The sequence below is a fragment of the Manis javanica genome, chromosome 3 (genome assembly GCF_040802235.1).
Source record: "Manis javanica isolate MJ-LG chromosome 3, MJ_LKY, whole genome shotgun sequence".
Lineage (NCBI taxonomy): Eukaryota > Metazoa > Chordata > Mammalia > Pholidota > Manidae > Manis > Manis javanica.
Window position 1 is genome coordinate 146356695 of NC_133158.1, and position 19819 is coordinate 146376513.

The 19819-nt window shown below is 38.0% G+C and overlaps 1 long non-coding RNA gene across 2 annotated transcripts in view; it reads right to left on the reverse strand.

Moving 5' to 3' along the window:
• Positions 1-19819, reverse strand: part of LOC118968267 (uncharacterized) — an 83139-nt gene that overhangs the window by 39123 nt on the left and 24197 nt on the right. Inside the window, exon 3 of one of the 2 annotated variants that reach the window (XR_005055840.2) lies at positions 6336-6382. The exons of the other annotated variant lie outside the window; for it this stretch is intronic. This is a non-coding gene — a long non-coding RNA (uncharacterized lncRNA). The remainder of the gene's footprint in view (positions 1-6335; positions 6383-19819) is intronic. 2 annotated transcript variants of the gene reach the window in all.

Sequence of the window (19819 nt, forward strand, 5' to 3'; positions counted from 1 at the left end):
ATGTGCTGCCAAAAATTCAGGTATTTGAAGATGTCAGGTAGCACTGGTGCAACCAAGATTCACAAGTTGGAAGGACGGAGATGGGGTGGTATGTGCCATGCAAGGAGGCCTCAGGGAGCCACTGAAGAATGGCTCTGCCCAGCCCTCCCATTCAGTGAAGGAGTCCACAAGCTGGATTATCAACACAACGGTTGTGAAATAGTTATCAGATGGGGAATTCCATTTCCATCAACTAACAGTTGGAAGCTACTGGCTTTTTTCCTCTTTTTAATCGCTGTAAGGGCTAAATTTCTCTTGTTTTCTCATATTACCAAATGATAGCTCAATAAGCTTTGGAAATTAATTCATTCTAGTGAATGCTGTAAAAGGCAACAAATCCAACTTAATGATTCTAATCATTGATATTGGGTGTCTGTGTCCTCCCCTGCACCACGCCACCCTCTGGCTTCACTCGGCTGGCTCCTTGGCCTTTCTTTTCCTGTCCCCACACACTCTCTGTAGCACCTTAGCTTTCTGCAGTTCCCACCTAGCTGTTCACATCTCTAGGCAACTCACACGTTCTGTTTTTGTCTTTCCTTGATCTGGGCTGACAAGCATTACTTGGGAGGGAAAAAGTTCCCAAATAGACAGAGCTATTAGAGTCCATCATGGATTTGGGCTCTCAAATCCAATCTGGGTCCTCAAGGCCTCTTTCAAATCTTTTATTCATTTCTTATTCCCCATGGTATCTGAGTCAGACGGATTCCCCTGCCTTCCAGCTCCCAACCCCAGTACCAGCCCCAGTTTCTCACCCTTCACTTTAGAAGGCCACCCAGCGTAATCTCTTTGGGCTCTCCTTTGTCCATAACAAATTAACTGTGGTCATTGTAGGCATTTTATGTGTGTCTCAGGGGGATGTGGTCCTTCCTTTCTGCCACCCCTTTCTAGTCTCACTTTCTGCTCTGGATCCTGACCCTCGGAGACTTCTTCAGTGTCCTGCTACATCAATTACCCCCTCTCTGTCCCTTTGTCAGTCTCTTGCTTTATGCTTTCTTCTCCTCTTATTAGTTCCAACTACACCTACCTACCACTTAAGTTCTACTTCTCTTTCAAACTTCTTGAAATACATCTCCCTGCAAACGCCCCAGGACTATGGGCCTTACCACCTAGGCTGGCCCTTACCACTCTATTCCAGTGCTTTCTTGAAGGCCATTGACCAACTGTCTTCAGACCTTGTCTTCCTTTACCTCTCTTAAGGCATCTTCCTTTCTGATGTTCCCTTGTTCGTTCAATCCTGCCTTGCCTTAGTGTTTGCTTTCTGCTTTTCACATCTCCAATCCATTCTCCAGGGGCCGCCTAAGGATTTTATCTCCATTACAAATCTTATGACATTCCTTTGGTTGAACCATTCAAGACTCCAGTTTTAGAATCAACTCCAAATTTTTATGGGGTTGTGTCCACCTTTTAAGCCTCTTTCTTCACGGCTTCCCATCCACTTCATAATCCAGTGGTCCTTTACTTTTCAGGCTGTTTTCTATGATGAAATACTCTTCCTCTGCTTTTCCCATTATGCCCCCCACCCCATCCCTCATTATCCCATTTGACTGGCTAAGTCCTGCTAGTTTTTCATAAATCAGTTTAGCCATCACTTCCTTGTGGAAGTCTTGCTTGATGTCCCATGTCTCAGTTGGATGCCGCTACATAGGTCCTCCTGAGCCCTTCTATAGCAGTTATCACGACGTATACTGATGTCTTTCCTCATCTCTGACCCCCACCACTTTGTGAGCTCCAAAACAAGAAGGTTCTGGTTGGTTAGGTCACCACTGAAGTCCCAGACCCAGTACAGGAAATGACAAATAATAGAGGCTTATGAAGACAATGAATTAAATGAGTTACACAAGACAAGTTAACCAAAGTAAAAACAGTAGCTAACAGTTTCATAGTATTTACTGTATGTGAGTCATACTTCTAAGTACTTGAGTACTAAGTACTATTTAACTTATTTAATTCTCCCACATCCTCAAAAGGTAGGTACTAGCATGTTTTCATGTTTTTGTTTTATAGAGGATTAAATAGAATAATGTTTTAGACTGACACTTAGCAAACCACTGCCCTTGGGCCATATCCAGCCAGCTGCCTAACTCTGTAAATAGTTTTACTGTACACAGCCACGTGCATTGCTCTAAGCATCTTCTGTGAATGTTTTCCCACTATAATGGAAGTGTTGAGTAGTTGTGATAGAGACTGTATTGCCCACAAAGACAAACTATATACTATCTGGCTCTTTGTAGGTTCATATAGGCCATTTGCCCAAAAAGTCTTCATCTGAAGCACGCAGAAAATCTTGTGTATTTATGCTGTCTATTGTTTATATCCTAAAAAGACAACCTTGACAATCCTCAAGCTCCATTTTAATTTTTAATTTTCCATTTTTTAGCATTGTTTGGTTTTGATAGTATAGCATGGCAAAATATGTCCATTGTATAAAGTAATTTCTCTTGGTGGAAGTTTTTTTAAAACCCATAATCTTGCTGTTTCTACTTTATAGAATTTAGAAATTGAAGGTGCCTGGGGCCTCTCTCACCATTAAAAAAAATGGATTGGGAAATGAGGTCTAGAGACACTGATTTATTTCCTAAGAGTCACACAAGAGGCCAGGAGTGAGGTCTGGACAAGAACCCGGGTCCACTGACCTTCTGACGAAGGCCCTGGTGGCCCAGCTCTCTGCTTTTCCGTTGGCAGGGCTCCCTGAGCACCCACTCCAACTGAGGGAGTCAACTGGGAATCAGTAGCTTGGGGTCAGAGACAGCAAGTTTGGATGACTTATTTTCCAAATGCAGAAAGCCAATTCTAAGCCTTTAACATCAACAGGATCCAGAGAGTCTGGCTAAGGATTGTTGTTACTCCTTGGCTTCTTTCTTTATCTTATTTATGCATGGTGTGTGTGTGGAGGGGGGTGGCTAGCTTTCATGACCAAATCTTAAGTAAATGAGAAAAGTGCCTTAAAGTCTAACTAGGGTAAATGCTACTCTAGTAAATATTGGGTCTGATACCATCTGAGCCCTGGGGTAGGGAATGTGAAGATTACAAATGGTTGTTATTCAGATCAATCAGTAAAGAGCACACTAACATCTTCATGGAGCAGCACAGCTCATTTAGCACATGCAGCATCCACTCCAGGATTCCTGGATGCAGCTCACATCACCCAGGACCCTGCGTGAGCAACGCTGTAGTTAAGGATATGTCACAGCAAATCAACAAAATATGCAGCTTCATCAGCACATTCTGAGAGCAGGTCATTAAAATATGCAACCATATCCCCCAAGTGCATGAAAAATTAACTAACAGCTTTTGTATCTTGATCAGCTTAATGAGTAAGTAGTGGCTGAACAGGAGTGTCAAATTGTACAGTCTGGCAAGGGGGCAGGTGACTGTCTGAGAGAAGCTGGGAAGGCCAGAGTTAATACAGTTGGTTTTCAAAATACCAGTCCTTAGAATTCAGTGTCAGAAAGAGCTGATTAGTATTAAGATGTTGTCCAGCCTTCTGATGTAAATGAAACATTGATTCTCCATTTCAGGCTTCGCTAAGTCTTAATGGACTCAGCCATGCGCCTGGAAGCCCCTGCCAATGGCATCATATACGCATGTGTACAACTAAGCGGCAGTGGCAGCCTTCTGGATGTATCTAAACCATCTGACCTTGAAGAGCAGATAAAATGAAGAAGGGAAAAAAAACCTCTTTAATCAAACTGTATCAGAGATGCACCATGCCATTGAGAGAAAAGCCAGGCTTCATAAACCAGGAAGGCCCCAGCTAGAAGGTTGGCAGAGAATATGAGTAAATTAAGTCTGAGTCATTGATGATCGCTGAGGAAACATGTGAATTGGGCCGTCACAGAAGACTATAGGGTCTGCTGTCACCCTGCTATTGGCAGGACACTTATGGGGAAGCTGACAACCCACTTTTAACATAGCACACATGCGCTTCGTGACTTGGCCCATGTATAAACGGGATCTTAAACACCAGCCTGTTGATCCTGCTCTGCTAGTTTAGCTTGGCTGACCAGGGGGCATTGCAGCTGATGGAGTGTCGGTTTCCCAAGGCATAAATTTATCCCCTTCTGTAGTGAACTGGGCGGTGGAAAGATAGCAATCCCAAATAAAAGGCATAGAACAAATCCAAATGGGAAAATTGTGCAGACAAAGGAGGAGGCTGGCAGCCTGGCGAAGGCTGAGGTGGAGCTGGCTGCCTGTTGCCCTTCCATTGAGAGTGTACTGTTGGGGCGGAGGAGGTGGGAGAGAGCTAGACTTCTTTTTGTCTTTCTAGATTTGATTAGACTTTCCCAAAGTGCAGCACTTGGGCAGACCCAGAATGACTTTTGGCCACATGTGGTATATGGACAAACTTTTTAAAATGCTAATACTTAATGATTCTATTCTCATGAATATTAGATAAAATAGAAATAGCACATCAAACTCATGATTTGACTAATATTATTTCTTCTAGTAAGGTAAAGATAGCAAAAGTGAGTCTAGTTAAAGTAAGTTTAAAGAAAAATATTACATATATAATAGAATATGTGATATGACTAGATAAAGGAATTATGGTCTACACATATAATGGGATATTTTTCAGTCTTAAAAAAAATAAAATCCTGCCATATGTGACAACATGGATGAACCTGAAGAACACTGTACTACGTGAAATAGTGCCATCACAGGAAGACAAATACTGCATGATTCATTCATATGAGGTATCAAAAATAGTCAATTTCATAGAAGCAGGGAATAGAATGGTGGTTGTCAGAGGCTGAGGGCAGGGAGAGTGGGTATAAGTTTTGTTCAATCAGTATAAAATTCCAGTTATGCAAGATAAATAAGTTCTAGAGATCTGCTGTACAATGAAGTCCCTATACTTAATGATACTGTACTGTGCACTTAAAAATATTTATTAAGAGGTAAGATCTCATATTAAATATTCTTACCATATAAGCAAAACCAGAAACAAAGGGACACAAGGAAACTTCTAGAGGTGATGGATGTCTGTTACCTTGATTGTGGTGATGGTTTCATGAAAAGGTACATGCATATGTCCAAACCCACTCAATTGTGTACATTAAATATGTAGTTTTTGTATATCGACTATACCTTAATAACACTATTTTTAAAGTGTTTAACATGTTTAAAAGTACACAGTTTAAATGTAAAAATCAATTCATTGAAAAACATTAAAGAAGATCTAAATAATTTTGGAATTATAGCATGATATAGATAGGAAAATTTAACATTGTATAAATATTTATTCTCTTCAAATTAACTGTAAATTTCATGTAATTCCAATCAAAATTTAGATAGAATTTTATGTGGAGGTTAGAATCTGATTTCAATGTTTACATGGAAATTCACAAGGTCAAGAACAGCCAGTACAATTTTAAAGAAGAAAAAGATGAAGCAACTTGCACTACTAGATATATTAATTAAACAAGGTGGTATTGGTGCAAAGATAGACTGCATACTCAAAGAACGAAATGTAGAACTTGGAGACACAGCCCTCCCTAGAAAGAAATGGTATAGATGGAGGTGGTAGTACAGGTCTCTGGAAAAGGGATAAACTCCTAAGTACACGTTACTCTATTGGTTGACTATATTGAGGAAAAATAAAACAGTTCCTAAATACCACTACACACAACAATCAATTCCTTGCAGATTAAGGACTTAAATGTGAAATGCAAAATTTTTAAACCTTTAGGAAACAGGAAAGGAGAATATACTTATAATCTCTGTGCAGGGAAAGGGTTTCTTAAACAACAGAAAGCACAAAACATAAAGAACAAGATATGTTGTTTTGACTATATTAAAATCAAGGTAGCAAAAGTCTTTTAAAAATATCAAAAAAAAAGAGGAAAATTCAAATGATGAACTAGGTGGACATGATATATGGTACATATATGTAGAAAAGAATGCACATCAAAAGTACATATAAAGAACTCTTTGGAGTCATTAAGAAAAAGGTAAATAACCAAACAGAAAAACAGGCAAAGACATAAACAGGCATTTCATAGGAGAAAAATATGGATGGTGAATAAATATTAAAAGATGGTCAGACTCACTGGTGATTAAGGAATCACAATTTAAAACCAGGATGAGATACAATTTCAGGCTCACCAAATGGGCAAAAATTAAAAAGTCATCTGTTTGTGATGGTGTAGATCTAAGAACTCTCACACACTGTAGAATAGAATGTAAATCAGAATAACTTCTTTGGAAAACAGCCATTTTTCAGCACACTGGAAAATTCACATAACCTATGACCTAATGGTTCTGCACCTAAGCATATACCCAAGAGAAACACTTACACATTTGCATCAGGAAACCATGCATAAGAATATCCAGAGCAGATTCCCTGTAATAGCAAAAATGGAACAAATCAGATCCCCATCAGCAAAGAAAGTATAAATAAAGGACAATAGCATACAGTGGAATATTATGCAACTGTAAAAAGTAAATCAACCACAGCTCCACAGGTAAGTTGCAAAAACAGACTGTTGAGTTTCAAACACTGAGACACAAAAGAATAAAGAATATACACCATGTTATTGAGTTACTACTTTAAAAACATAATATATTTAGATGAACACATAGGTTATAAAAATTATAAAGAAGAAGAGCAAGAGAATTATGATAGACAATTCAAGTAGTGAATTATTTCTGGATGATGAAAGGGAGGAAAAACTGCGTAGATGCACACATTCTAACTTCAGTAAACATTTATTTCTTGACCTGGCAGTACAGGAGTATTGATTTTATCATCCCTTAAATTGTACATATAAAAATATACCTCTTATACCCTTGTTTGTATATATTGTAGAATTTACAGTTTTAAAAAGGCAAAAGAAATTATACAGTTAACAAATATGGAAAAATTGTGAAGGTATCACTTGATTGACCAAAGTAAGGGTCATTCTGTGCCAGAAAGAAAAAGGATATGTGACTGCAGTATATGCAATGCCAAAGGTTCCATTAATACTTTTGGGACACTAGTGCAGACATGAATATTTGTCACCTGGCACATAATAGATACTTAATACAGTTGTTGAAAGAAAGAAGGAAAAGAAAGATGGGCAAGAAGGGAGAGAAAGAAGGAAGTAGAGGGAGAGGAAGGAATTAAAAGGTAGAGGAGGGTGTGGGAGGGAAGAAGGTTGGCCACACTGGATTTGTGAATAATTAAGTCTGCATAATAAACACATTCCTTGTTGTTTGGAAAGAGTTCAGTCTTGTCTTGATTGAGGGAGAGCTCCATTCTCTTGCAAAATGTAGCCCATTGTGTCTCCATGTTACTAATGGCTGCACTGACGGCTACAGTACACCACTGAGACTTGCTTGTCAAACATTCACTACTATGCCATGTTATTATAGATTTTTTTTTCTGATAGAGTAATCACTTCTACTTATGTGGAATGACAGAAGCTGCCTGATAGTGTTTAATCTAATCTGAAAATATAAGAAATAGCCCAGCTATGTAAGACAAAAAGAACCCAAAGGGAATTTTTTTTGAAAAGTCAGGATAGGAAAGGAAGCATTAAGCATATAATTAAACTCTGACAGACTGTACCTTTTGCTTTAGTTTCCTGAGAATTGGGTAGTAGGTAAATACCCTAGTATGTTGATTGTAAGCTTCCATCTGCATTTTTAGATTAATTTTTAATGTTGAATAAATACAAAATAATATTCATAACACATTTTCAAAGTATAAAAATAATGATAAAAGCAAAATCTTGTATATACACTATACAACTTAAAAAAATAGAATATTAATGCAGTCTTAGATGCTCTTCCCATATCTCTTATCACTTCCCATATAACTTTCTATCAGCTCATGTGAAGTAATGACTATCCAGAATTTTATTTATATTTCATGGCTTTTGTTTATAGTATTTCATATTTGTATATATTCTAAACACTAAGTTCTTTGCTTTTATAGATTTTTTGACTTCATATAAATACAATAATGATACTTTTTTTCTACCATGACTTTGTTTTTTATCACTCAGTACTCTGTTTTTAAGGCTTGTCCATGCTGATAATAAATAATAATTTATTCCCATTTCTCTTTACAATCACATCATATGATTACCACAACATACTTATCCATTTTTCCTATTGATTGTATTTAAATCACTTTTGTTATTATGACACTGTGAACTTTCTTGGTTCGCATGAGCAAGTTTCTCTGGGACTATAACTAACAGTGCAGTTATTGGTTAAGAGGGCATGTGCATACGCAGCTTTACCAGACAGTGATTGTTTTCTGTAGCAGTTTACTAATTTGCACTCCCATCAGCACTGACTGAAAATCGCCATTGCCTCATATCTTCACATGTCATTTCTGCCACTCTCATTGCTTAGTATTCATCAAGTCTTCTGATGTGCCAACTTATGTCATACTTTTAAGTCACTGCAAATGTGATTCAGTCAGTACATAAACAATACATTTAGATCTACACCCACAATTTGAAGTTAGTGACCCATGTTGAATTGAGGAATGGCCTCACTTGGACATTTATAAAAAGGCACAGCTTAAAAATGAGAACAACTTTGTTGTTTTCTCAATAAAGTGCTGATTGACAAATATGAGGAAAAAATTGTAATGTTAGTAGTAGAAATGAAATATTGTGTTTGGCACTGTTGGGAAATCACCCAAGTTTTGTGGGTTTCTGACTTCATAACTACAAGATATTTGGATCAAAGTATACTTACTTTAGGTGACATATGAATTCATAATCCAAGGGAAAAAGCCTCATAAAAATAACTTCACATTAAATATATCTTGCAAAAGAACCATTTAACTTGGCAAAATTTTAATGAAATAAAACACATGGGTTAGATTTCCCTTATAATACACATAGGAATAAAATGTGCTCAACAAAATATGCTTTGGCTTTTGCCAAACTAGAAACATCTGAAAATAACCTAAGAAATTTCCTTAAACCATAGCATGTTTCTGGCTTTGTCCACCACTTAATTAAGTGTTGTTTTAATAATGAAGCACATTAGGGATGGGGGTTGTATCCAGCCTGTAAACCGTTCTTTATGGGGTAGTAAAGATAGACAATAGTACTGACATAAAAAATATATTTAATTTCATGGTTTTACCTTCTTAGCATGTGTTTCATATCGGCCTTCCTAGTCTGAAATCTCTTTCAGTTAAGACAGTTAACCATTGTTTTATCCTTGAAAATTTAGGTGAAAATCTATTATGATGGCTCAAGTATAAAGGAACTAGGTAAAATGTTTGCCTGGTAAATTTAATATCATTGTTGATAAAGAACAAAGTTACGTATGCTAGTAATTCATAATTGGGGTTCAGACATTTTTCAAGGCAAGTTATTGTTTTATTCAGTGTCTTTGCTGTGTGAACTCTTGAACCTTTACAACTAATGTTGAAGAAATGATAAAAAAAAATCCATAAATGCCATTTTAATATAGTATCAGTGCATATGTAGACTAATTTTTTAATCTTATAAAAATGCATTTTAGAGATAAAAACTTAATTGTTTTAGACTCCTATCTGTTAGTCTGGATAAATCTGATCAATACATCTGCTGAAGACTGTAAAATCTGGACAAAACATTTTTTTTAAGTATTTGGAAAAAATGTGTTTCAGGCATTAAAAAGACAAAACAATAATAAAGTATCAGTGAGGCAAGATGTGGAGGAGGATTGAAGCCCAGGGAGGTGATCTCGGCTTTGGGGCCACTTTTCCCTGATGCTTCTGCTGAGTGAAAAAGACACTGAAAAGTACAAGAGACATTACTGTACACAGCTTCACAGAGAAAGGAAAATAGGCATTACAATCAAGGACTATCAAGAATGGAAGGGGACTAGTAGAAGCCACTGTAGAAATCCTGAAGGGCCAGACCTTAGGAGCAGGGTTACCTGGAAATAGAGGAAATAATGCTCAGTTTCAATTTATTTCAATACCTAACATTGGATTGAGGTGATATTAACGCTAATGTATAAGCAAATATAAATCCTCTTCCTTAGAATAAGACATCCTAAGCCTGAAATTATTTTTACAATCAATTTTTCAAATACAATGTCCATTCACACACACAAACATATTCACATACATACAAATAACCAAGTTTCCAATGAGATAACAGAATATGAATGAAAATAAGCAGAAAAAGCCCATCCAACATAAATCGACTCATGAAGTCTCCAGATATTGGAGTTCTTAGGCACAGACTTTAAAACAACTGTGCTTACTATATGCAAGGAGAAAGGAAAGGACAAAAATTTGGCAGAAAATTGTAATATATATATATAAAAAAGAAGCAAATGAAAATACTAGAAACAAAAAAATACAATGACTAAAATGAAAACATTAGTGAATGGGACAGTATTATTAGACAGATGAAGAGAGAATTAATGAACTGGATCACAGACCAGAAGGAAATATCCAGAATGAAGACCATCAAAGGGATGACACTGTAAGTAAAATTGAGACTTAAATATTACAGTAAAAATTCTATCATACATGTAATTGATGACCCAGAGAAAAAGAGGGATAAAGAATAAGTTAGGAGTAATATTTAAGAGACAATGGCTGTAAACATTCCAAAATCACCTCTAACTACAATGTCAAGAAACCTTATGAATCTCATGTGCAGGATAAATCAAGAAAAATACACATGTAAGTACATTATATTGTAATTGCTGAAATAATTTCTTGTGGAGATACAAATACATACACATTGTATAATATATACTTATTTACATTCTCCAATGAAGTACTAAAAACCATAATAAATGAGTATGTGAGGAGAAATAAAGGAATAAAATATGCTCAATGAAAACAGAAGCAAGAAAGTAGAGAAAAAGCATCATAAAACAAATAGAACAAATAGAAAATAAATACCGATGATAAATCTAAACCCAAAAATGTAAGTAATTGGATTAAATGAAAATGGCCTAAATGTTCTAATTAAAAGACAAAGATGATCAGATTGAGGGGCATGGGAACCCATATGATGTAAAAAGAGACATATCTAAAATATGAGGAAAAAGAGAAGTTGAAATTAAAAGAGACAGAGCATGCAAATAAATTAGCTAAAAGAAGAATTGCACAGTTATATTATTGTCGACAAATATATCAGCTCACTTGAGAAGAAAAAGCTTTTTATAGGTTAGGGACAATTCATAGGGATAAAAGTTTCCATCCACCAGGAAGAGTATAACAATTCTGATTTTCTATCCAAATACAGCCGAGTCTCACAATATTTATGATTACAAAATAGAGCTTCCAAACAAAAAAGAAAAAAGAGAAATGGACAATTCCAAAATATCTCAGGAAATTGTAACACATCAAAATATCTAATTTTAAAAGCCATATAAAATGTAATACTATAACATTTTGGAAAACTAATTTGTAAACTTGATCTAATGTGTATAAATAAAACACTGAATCCAAAGTGCCAGCATTTTCTAACTGACCATATGCTGAGACATAAAACAAGTTCCAAAATATTTTAAAGGATTGAATAGAATGGATTCTCTGCCCACCATAGGGGAATAAAAATGCGGCCAGGAAGTCTTTGGTTTGGAAATTAAACAATAGACTTCTAAGTAATTCATGGGTCAAAGAAGTCATGATGAGAATAGGAAATATTTTTATCTCAATGATAATGAAAATACAACATACCAAAATTTATGATAACTGTTAAACCTTGCTTAAAAAGGACATTTACTGTTTTAAAGACAATATAAAGAAAGAAGAATGAAAATCAATAATGACAACTTCAAAATCAGAAAAACAAAAAAAGGATAGCAAAATACACCCAAAGAAAGTAGATGTAAGGTAAGAGTATAAAGTCTATAAATACAATATAGAGGACATTTTTAGAAAACTAAAAAGAATATGAATAAACTAAAATATTGCTCCAAGGGGCTGGTGGGGTAGGGGGAAGGTTAATCCAGTAAAATTTGTAGCAAAGAGATAAAAGCAGAAGTTAATGAAATAGAAACTGAAAAAAAGGACTGACCAACAAAACTGAATTTCATTCTTTGAAATGACTAATGGCAAGGTGAGTTTAAAAAGTCAGAAAGGGTACAAATGAATAAAACAAAGTAAGAGGTGTATGAGTGGGGAGAGGGGTGGAAATGGATAAAACTGCCCTTATTTACAGATGAAATAATTGTCTACATTCAAGAGACTGTACAAAGTTTTAAAATTAATAATAAGATTCAAAAAGGTTACAGATACAAGATAAATATACAAAAATCTTTAAGGTTTCCTCACACTAGGTATAATAAAATAGAAAATGTAATTGAAAAAAAGAATCAAATAAAAAAGATACAACAGCCATAAAGTCCTTAGGAACAAACCCTACAAATATGTGCATGAACCTCATGAAATAATATATAATAATTTATTGATGAACATAAAAGAGGACTTGAAAAAGTGGAAATTTTCCCTTGCTCATGAATCAAACAAATCAACATTGAATACATATCAGTAACATGCAAATAATCTGTATACAACTCATTACAGTCCATACAATTCTAATTAACATTTGAATCAAGATATTAAACTGACTTCTGTGAAATATGAGTAACTGAGTCTAAAATTTATGTGGTCAAAGGACTGTAAAGGTCAAAGAATTGCTAAGACAATTTCAAAAAGAAAGAGCAAGGGAAGGATACTCTTTCCATACAATATCAAGACATGCCAAGAAGTTAAGAACATCAAAACAGTGTAATACTGGCACAGAGGAAAAGAAAGGGACCAATGGAACATAACAGAGACTCCTGAAATAGATAAATTATATATCTCTATATAAAACTACATATATAATTATATATATAGTTTGCATATACATAATTATCTGTATATCTGAATTTCTACCTGACATTATAAACAAAAAGTAACTTTTGCATTAAAACCTAAATAGGAGAAAAAACTACATATTTTAGAAAAAAATATGAACTCAAGGTAGAGGAGGATTTCTTAAATAAGAAATAAAAAGTATGAACCATAAAGGGAAAGCTGACTTTTTAAAGCTAAAAGATATCTATTTATATCACTGCTTTATTTTTAGAAATGTTTATTACCCAAATGTCCGTTATTAAGTAAACTATGGCATATCCACACGAGAGAGCAATATGCAGCTTTAAAAAGGAGTAAGCTCTCTACATGCTGATATGGAGAGAGTGCAAGATACAATGTTAAATGATTAAAGCAATATGCAGAATGTATATATACATTGACTATATATAGCAAAATACAGTGTATGTCAAAATGGAGAAATACAATATGTATTTAGTTTATATTTGAATTAAGAAAATTTGGAAGGAAACACTTTGTTTCTCGTAGCAGAATATTGGTCAGGACTAAACAGATGGAGACAGGTGTAGAGTATCTTTTTACTACACACACACACACACACATATAATTATATATTTATTATATATTTTAACTTTTGAACTATGTGAATGTTTTTTTTCCTTTACATATGTTACATATTTATTCACATAACAGATGCACGGAGATCAAACATTGTAATAGGATAACACCCCCAGAGTCGGGCATAAGGTAGAAAATAGTATCCTTTGACATTGAAGGTAAAAAGATGGATATAAACTGTTGTTGAGTTTGCTTTCTACAGCAGTAACTGCATTAGTGATGACTGTCCAAGTGTCACTGATGGGAGTCTGGTGTCTCACAGACCCAATCTAGGAAACAATGTTTCCTAAGTCTGACCAAAGTGACTAAAATACAACCAGAGGAAAACATGATTATAATAATGCTGATGTTGGGAAATGATAATTCACTTAACTCTGTATATGGTGTCTAAGGTTATAATGTTGTCAAAACAGAGACAAAATGGGCTGTCACCATGGAATCCAGAAAAAAACGAGTGCAAATGATAAAAATTTCAAGTCTACTGGATTCACTTTAGGTGAGTGGTGCTAAAATAAGAGAAGCTAAATGCAGAAAGGCTCTGTGTAGGCCACCTATCCCAGAAGGAATCTGCAAGAAAGCAGAATTTGAGCTGCAGTTCTGGGCAGCATCCTCTTACATCTGATCAAAGACATTCTTCTTACATAGCCATAAAACAATTTATAAGACTAATCCAGAAAACTTAACCTTGATTACAAGACTAGAGTCCATACTGAATGGACTTTTCCTTTCAAAGGAAATGCAAATTCAACCACAGAAGCCTTGAAGGACCAGCCTAGGTCTTCTCTGATTTCCATAAAGGAGCTAGAACCCTGAGGTATCCCAAAGCACCCTACATAAAACGTTTCTCAGAATCTCTCTTTCTAGTTATGGTCCCTCTTTCCAAAATTCCATACTCGTGCAGACCCTGCATCGCCCTTGTAGGCCCTTGGCCATGGGGTGTCCCCAGGCCTCCTCCCCCTGGGCTGGTACCTACCAGTATGACTGCCCCCAACCCTGGCTTGGAAAGTTAAAGGTTTCCCCAGGCCCTCTGCTCCTTTGGACAGATGAAAACACAGGCCTTCTCTTTCACTGCTTTTTGAGCGGTACTTGCCCATGGAATATCTGTGATGAATTAAAACCCTCCATCCCATCACCATGCTTAAAACATATATAAAACATATACAAAGATGGGAGAAGAGCTTCATAAACTCCCATGTACTTATCACCCATTCAACAATGCTCAACCCACCAGCTTGTCCCATTATTTCTTATGCATTCCCACCAACCACCTTCCCTTTAGATTTTTAAGCAAATACTAGACATAAAATCATGTCATTCATCAATAAATTCAGTATATACCTCTAAAGGATAATTCTCCATCTGAAGAGCTTCAAATCTAAAGACAAGTCACAACCACCTGTATATCCCACACCTAGATTTACCAGTTAAGATTTTGTCATATTTGCCTGTGTTTTACTAAACTATCTGGGAGAAACTTGCAGATATCTTGACCCCTCACCCATAAACACTTATCTGTTAAGATCAAAGACATTCTTCTTACATAGCCATTAAACAATGTATAAGACTAATCCAGAAAACAACCTTCATTACAAGACTAGAGTCCATACTGAAACTGCAATCATGTTTGTTCTAGCTCACGCTACTTGGATGGAGGATCAAAGCAAGGACTGCACATTGCTTTCAGCTGTCATGTTTCCCTAATTGGGAAGGGTTTCAACATTTCAGTCCTTTGTGTCCTTGACATTGTTGAAGATTATGGGTCAATGGTTTTATAGAGCGTCCTCAGTATGTTTGCGATGGTTCCTCTGGTTAGTGGGTACACTTTTGGCAGGAATATCATCATTGAGATGTCACATGTCAGTAGACCACCTCACTGGGGTTGCCAACTTTCATTCCTTGAAGAAGATGGGGTCCAAGTGTATCTACTGTACAAACACCCTTCCTGCTTAATAAGCTATAAACAAGTAATAGGCTGTGAAGTGGCGTACATGACCTGCTCCTCAATGAAGCTTCACACAACGATTTAGCATCCACTGGTGATTCCTGAAGGGTAAGCTCTGTGACAGCTGCACTGTGGGGCTGTTATAAATGATTCTTTCTCCACTTGTTGCTCCTTCTTCTCTGGATTCTTGTTTTACTTACCTGTTTATTTATATTTCTTAGTATGAACTCATGCATCCTTTCCCAGTGTATCCCAGCGTATTGCCGTCACTATTCATTTTGATACTCCCACCTAACCAAGCTGTTTCCTTACTATATTTCTGTTGGGCCAGCTTTTTGGAGCCAGCCATTCTCCAGGGCTTAGAAACTTATGAGCCAAGCCCCTCTTGCCTCATAAAATCTCCTCCACTATCAAACCCAAAGTCCAACATGGCTCACAGGACCCTTGGGATTCTTGCCTTGCTTGCCCCTTGAGGCTCCTGAGCCTCCACCACCTCTCCACCTTGGCCTTTTGTTCTGTCATCTTCAATTCTTGTGCTCTCTGGCCTGGTCTCTCCCTTCATGCTGGAAAGCTATGGCAGCTCACAGCCTTGTTTCTTTGGTCCTGGCTTACTGACTCTCTCTGGTTCCTTCCCCCATGGCTCTGGCCCCTCCCTGGTGCTTGCCCCTGGGTCTGTGCCACTCCACATATCCTCACCCCTCTTAGTCCCTTCCTGCCTGCTCAGTGCCCTTACTACACAGCCCCTGAGGGGGAGTAGGGAACCTGCTGAGTGTTTGTTTAATTAATGGGTAAATGAATAGTTTTAAATCATTAGGAATAAAGTTTGAGCTCTGCAGTTAAGCCACAAATGAGTTTGCTAACACACAGGTAAGGTAATTTTCAAAGATAAAATACTCAATAGAGCAAAAGTGTTTTTCACAGAAGATGCTGGCAGAATGAAAGGAAACATTCTCAGATACTAGCTGAAATATAGGCCTTTACTATGAGAATGTCTTGCTCTTTTCAATTCAGCAGATGCTTATTAAGAAGATACTACTCCCACCCCCACCCCAAACGTGCACATGCATATGGTGCCAGGCATCGCTCTGACCCTCTCTGCCCTTGTGGAACTGACCCTTAGTGGTGCTGACAATCACATACATGGAAAATCACCATGGCTTTAATAGAGCTATGAAGAGTGTTGGGAGGATCCACAGGCAAACCAACTATTAAAAAGAGACATTTAAGTGTTTGACAGTTGAGCTGTAACTTGAACAATAAGCCAGATTTCACCAGAAGTGGAGCAGAGGGGGATCCCTCCAGGCAGAGGGAAGAGCTCAGAGGAAGGACACTGAAGACTGAGGCGTTTGGAGACGGAATGAGCTCCAGACTCCACCAAGAGCAGCAAACCCCAGGGAACCCAGGTCTAGGCTGGGCCATTCCTGAGCAGGACTCAGCACACCAAGGGGACTGCTGGCTGATCTGCCTTTTGGGGACAGTGCCATCCTGGAGGATGAAGTTTGTGCCTTACTAACGCCTACACCCAGTGAACACCCTGGTGCCTTCATCTTCACAAATGCTTGGTGAGTGACTGGCTGGCAGGCTGGGGCATCAGAGGTTTGGGCTGAGGCAGATGGCCCTGCATGTGAAGGACTGCCTTATCCATGCCAACACGCAGGGGTAGTAGCTGAATCACAGGGCCATGGTGAGGGGACATGGACACATCAGCCATCCACCATGCTATCCAAACACAGTGGAAGAGAAGAACCAGCGGGCAAAGCCTCCAACTTTGGAGGGTCCTGATATTTGCAGGTGAACCAAGCTCAGGGCTGGGGAGCATGGGTAATTATTTCAACACGACCACCAGGTTGTCTGGGAAGTGACCTGCAGACACTTCTGAAATAGTTCAGGCTTTCAGTACTGGAGACCTCAGTCCTCAGGACTTTTATCCTCCAAGTCCTTGCTATCTGTCCAGCCTTCACCTGCAGTTTCTTAGCTCTGGGTGGGGCACAACACCTGTGTGTGGGCCAAACCCTAATTCATGCAAGTGTTTACGCCGGCATCAGTCACTTGGAGCAGCGTCTAGGGGTGGACATACCCTTTGTTCTCCCTCCACATACCACCGTCAGGGTGGGTGAGCTATGCTTCAACACCCCTAAACGGCGAACCGGCGGCTCTGCCAGGCCCCACCCCACAGGCACCGCCTCCCACTCCCCGCAACCCCGGCCTCCACCGTACCGCCATTCAACGCAGGCTGGGGTCGCTGATCCTGGCTGGGGGTGGGCAGGCGTACCGAGAGGTTCTGGGGTTTGCTGACCCGGTGTGAAGGAGGCAGGTGTCTGGGGAAGTGCTGGGGGTCGTGGAAAGGCAGGGGTCGCTAACCCAGGATGACAGGGGGGTCAGGGGCCCCAGGGAGTGCTGGGGGTCGCTCTCTCGGGCTGAGTAGGGTAGGTGTCCTGAGAGGTGCTGGGGTTTGCTGACCCGGAGTTAAGGGGGCAGATGTTCGGGGGCTGCTGGGGGTTGTGGGGGGGCGGAGGTCACTGGCCCAGGGTAAGGGGAGGCAGGCCTTCCGGGGGGCTACTAGGAGTAGCTATCCAGGGGAGGAGCAAGGGTCGTGGTCCAGGGGTGGGGGGGGGCAGGAGTCCCAGGAAGGTTCTGAAGGTTATCTGATGGGGTGACGGTTGCTATTTGGAGGGTGAGGGGGTTTGGCATCGCGGACCCACGTGGCTGGGATGCTGGGAGGTTGTAATCCCAGCCCGCAGAGTGGTCAGCATACCCAGCCCCACTGCGCCGCCTCCTTAAAGCCTATGTGAATGTGTTTGGAATTTTAAATTAAAACAAAACAAAACTTTCATACAGCAAAGACTTCACCCAAAAACAAAGGTGAAACATAAAGCTAAATATAATTGCAACATATATTGCAGACAAAGCCTTAGTATCTATAATACTATATAAAACACTTATTTAAATTAGTAAGAAAAATACACTCATATAAATCCATGAAAAGAATATGAATCTGAACAAACATTTAGCAGAAGAGAAATTATGAATACGTTAAGAATTTCAAATGTTTAATCTCATCACTTATCAGGAAAGGCAAATTAATACAAAGAAGATTTGCAGTGTAATTTGGCAGTGCTCATAAAATAAGAAAATGTGCACATCTTACAACCACATAAACTTTACTTCTGGCATGTATCCTCAACGAATTTCTGCAACTGTGCACCAGGAAGTATTTCCAAGGGTGTTCCTTTTGGTGTGTATTTAACAAACACTCATGGATTCCAGTCATGGTTCCAAGCACCTTACAAATATTACCTCTATTATCCTTATAACATTTCTAAGAGATAGGTACAATCATATCCCTGCTTTATAAATTTGAAGAAAAAAAGGCCTGACATACAAAAAAGGTTAAGACTGTTGCCCAGAGTCACGTGGCTAGGAAATGATAGGATTAGATGTGAACCCAGGCAGCCTAACTGGCATGTGCTCTTTCAACCCCAACTCCATAGTGCCTCTTAGCAAACTCCTGCACACCACTTACAACTTGATGGAGGAATGGATAAACTGAATGTGCTATATTCATAGGATGGAATGCTATTAACCATAAAAGGATATATATCTATAACTATGTATTTATAATTTATATATGAATAGCCCCCAATGCATCTTACTGAGAAATAAAATAAATTTATGAAATAATTTTTAACACAATTGGTATTATTTCTTAATTGTTTTGTAGAATGTATCAATGAAGCTATCTGGGTTTCAAGTTTTCTTCATATGAATGTTTTTAACTATAATTTCAGTTTTTAAATAAGTTAATATAGGACCATTCTGGTTATCTATTATTTCTTCAGTGAGCTTTGACAGTTTTTGTCCTTCAGGAATTTGTCCATTTCATCTAAGTTGTCAAATTTGTTGACACAAAATTTCTATAATATTTCTCTATTATTCTTTTAATGTATCTATAGAATCTATAGTGATGTGAATTCTTTTATCGCTGATATTAGGAATTTGTGTCTTCTCTGTTTTTTCCAACAGTCTGAACAGAGGTTTTTCAGTAAAAGGATATGCCCCTGTCTTCCTTTTAACCAATACTGGGAAATGAAAAAAAAAATTTTTCTACCAACTTAAGAAAATAATTGTGTCTCAGCCAAATGGATTTCTTTGCTATCCATCTCTTTATTTCTGCATCCAAACTCTTTTCAATTATAGAATTATTATTTTATTGATGCTTTTATAAGGAAACCTTCATTCATGAAATTCTTAGTGAATTTCTCCTTTGTGCCAGATAGTAGGCTAGCACTGGATGTCCTCAGATGAATTAAAACCTGGTCCCTGCTCATGAGGGTTTGAATGGGAGAGAATGAGAATGATGTGGTAGAGGTCTATTGAAGTTGCCCCATGGAAACAAAAGGTATAATCAGCTCTACTTGGCATCGGTAACTCTA